This window comes from Erythrolamprus reginae, chromosome 2 (genome assembly GCF_031021105.1).
Source record: "Erythrolamprus reginae isolate rEryReg1 chromosome 2, rEryReg1.hap1, whole genome shotgun sequence".
Taxonomy (NCBI): Eukaryota; Metazoa; Chordata; class Lepidosauria; order Squamata; family Dipsadidae; genus Erythrolamprus; species Erythrolamprus reginae.
The window spans coordinates 299,347,978-299,351,418 of NC_091951.1; the positions used below are offsets into that span (position 1 = coordinate 299,347,978).

General features: G+C 47.7%; 1 pseudogene; it reads left to right on the forward strand.

Annotated features, from left to right (window-relative positions):
* Positions 1-1,275: 1,275 nt before the first annotated feature.
* On the forward strand, positions 1,276-2,646 carry LOC139159591 (ribosome biogenesis regulatory protein homolog; annotated as a pseudogene).
* Positions 2,647-3,441: the final 795 nt, after the last annotated feature.

Here is a 3,441-nt window from a genome sequence, read left to right on the forward strand (position 1 = left end):
ATGATTCGTAACCTTTCCTTAGATTTAGTGTTGCCTGGAGAAAGAAATGGAGTGTTGTCATGCATCAATGATGGCAGATACTTATATAACATTCTCATCAATCTCCAGTTATGTTATCCAGAATGCATGAAAGTACAATTTAGAGCAGGAGGTCTTGTCACCAATAACATATAGCAAGTCCAGAAAGGATTGATAATTCTTTTTGAAGGTTCAATCAACTTTGACATACACATAGGAAATCCAAGACCAATCAGAGATAATTGTACAGAGATTGGACTTATATTTCCTTTAAATCCTAACCATAGTTCTGTCCTTACAATGTCATAAATTCAGGACGTGTGAATGTATGCAAATTCACATTTTCGTAAGAGTTATACTGTGCTCCAATTATTGTAAACTCTTAGTCATGGGTCAGTAAGATGGGTAGCATATAAGTTTAATAAATAAATGAATAAATAAATTCAATGAAATAAAAAATGTTATAAAACTTGCTTTGTTTATTTTCTTTTTTCTTTTTTCAATATGTATAAACAACATTAAGTCTCTATAGACTAGTGATATATAGGAGGTTAGCACATATCCACCTCCTAGAGCAGTGATGGTGAACCTTTTTTTCCTTGAGTGCAAGTGCCCATACCCATAATTCAATGCCTGGGGAGAGCGTAAACAGCTTCTCCCACCCCCCAGAGGCCCTCTGGAGACCGGAAATGGGCTGTTTCCCAACTTCTGCTGGGCCCAGTAGGGTTGTGTTTCACCTCCCCGGACTCCAAAGGCTTGCCTGGAACCAGGAAGGGTAAAAATTCCCTCCCCCATCCCTTCGGAGGCTCTCTGGAAGCCAAAAATGCCATCGCAGAGCCTCTGTGCAAGCCAAAAATCAACTGGCCAGCACACACATGCACGTTGGAGCTGAGCTAGGGCAATGGCTCATGTGCCAACAGATATGACTCTGTGTGCCACCCGTGGCACCCTTTCCATAGGTTCACCATCACTGTCCTAGAGGAATAAAATATTTTAGGAAGTATTAAAAAGGCAAAACATTATATTTCTCTGGCAAAAAAATGGAAAAACATGTTTTTAGGCAGTAGACCCCATCTTTGTCAATGTGCCATCAAGGAATAGGCCCAGTTCACCCATTTTTGTTAATAGCCTGGACCAATCTATTCTACATAACAAAGCTCTACCCTCTTCAGGCAGACCCATCTAGCAAACAATAACTCACCACATAGCGCTTGGGAAGATTGCATCAATTAGTACACAAACTAGCCTAGGATACAGATGAAACCTTCAGCGTTAGCTAAAAACCCCACCCCCTCAGAGTCTGACAGCCAATTGGATACACCTCTTAAACAGGAACAGGAAACTCTTAAGGTGGTGCTCAACAGAGGGTATAAAACACAGGCACTCTCAGCATCTCAGCCCTTCTCTTCCTCAACATTTTGGAGGCATGTGATTCCCCCTTTCCCCAGGACCCCAGACCATTAAAATCATCTTTCCAAACAGTCAACATGCTTCCAGTACAGACTTTTTTCCCACTTGGAACTGAACCCAGAAGAATATTCCTTATAACAGATATAAATAATAGTAATTTACCTAAGGCTGAAACATTTACAGTAGAACCTCGACATACGAGCTGCTCTATATACGAGCATTTCGAGATGCGAGCTAGGAGGGGAGGGATATTTCTGTTCTACTTACGAGCCCAAATTTGGGATACGAGCGCTCACCGCCTGTCCCTGTCAGTGGCCCAGCCACCTTCACCCGCCCGGACAACCGCCAGAGGGGCTCCTCCGGAGGGGCGCACGGGGAAGGGCTTGAGCCGCCACCTTCTCCCTTCCCCTTGGAAGCGCCGCACCTCTTGTCTGCCCGGCCCGAGAGGCACGAAAGCGCCGCTTATGCCGGGCGGTCCGCCTGGAACACCAGCAATGCCGCCGGGCCGATTGCCGAGTAGGGGTGGGGCGCGGGAGGAGGCAGCGCCGCACCGGACCCCTCAGGCTGCTCCGCCCGGGATGGGGCTCCTCCGAGCCCTCGACGCGCCTGCCCAGGGAGAAGCCGCTGCCCAAACCTCGGCCGCTCACCAAGTGAGAGCAGTTCGCGCGCCTCAAGGGCATCCAGCCGACTCGCAAGAAGCACGGCATGCTTGTCTGGGACGAAGCCGCCCAAGAGTGGAAGCGGCGCTGGGGTTACCACCGAGCCGGCGGCGACCCCTCCCGCGAGTGGCTCATGGAAGTGCCCGACTCGGCGGACCCCATGGAGGACCAGTTCGCCAAGCGGCGCCACGAGAAGCGCGAGCAGGTGGCACGCAACGAGCTCAACCGCCTGAAGAACCAGGCACGCGCCCAGCGGAGCTGCCCGGCCGCCGACCTCCACCCAACGGGCCACCAAGACCGAGCCGAGATGAGCCACGTCGCCACCCTGGCTTGCGTCTCCACCGCCTCCCGGGGCCGCTTCCAGCCTCGCCTGCCCAAGGAGCCCGCCGTCGCCCAGACCAACACGGCCTGCGGCAAGAAGCGGCGCTTCCAGCCGCTGCTGGGCGACCTTGAAGGGGAGAAGAAGCGGCACCGGAAGCTGGCCCGCAGCCTGAGTAGCAAGAAGCCCGCCCTGGACCTCACCCGCGCCATCAACAAGCAGCTCCGCGAAGACGGGTGAAGGTGGCTGGGCCGCTGACAGGGACAGGCGGCGAGTGCTCGGAGGGGGCACAGCCCGGAGCGAGACTTGGCCTCCGCTGCGGCTGCTTTTTGGGCTTGCACGCATTAATCGCTTTTCCATTGTTTCCTATGGGAAACAATGTTTCGTCATACGAGCTTTTCAACTTACGAGCCTCCTTCCGGCACCAATTAAATTCGTAAGTCGAGGTTCTACTGTATTAATATATGATAATATATTATAATACAGTGGTATTATAATAGATAGGGTCAATTTTGAATAACCAAACCAAATACACGGATATTTTAAACCATAATTAAGATAGATAACAGTTCTTTTATTGAATATTCACTGAGTTAAATTAAGTTAAACAGAGCATTAATAATGTTTATCAGCTTTGGACAAATATCATAGCATCAAAATAAATATTATATAAAACAATTTAATCAATAAGAAGTAAAAGTCAATAATTTATTAAAGGCATTGTAAGTGACTGATCTATGTAAAGACAAGCAATACTTATAATTACCGATATTCTATTTGTCCTTTCAGATGTGTAAGAAATGCAAATCAAACTAAAACATGAAATAATTGGAATACAATTTGAAATTTGCCTTTGAATCTAAAGCCCTGCACAATTGGGTTCCTACTTTGAAATACTATTTATTTTCAGGAAAAGAGAAATTTCCTTTGCTTCCCTGCTCCAGAATTTTCTATCAGGGTTGCAGAGATAAAATAGATCTATTTTATGCTTATGTATGGGGCCCCTGGATACATTTAGCAAGTCAGCCTGATTAG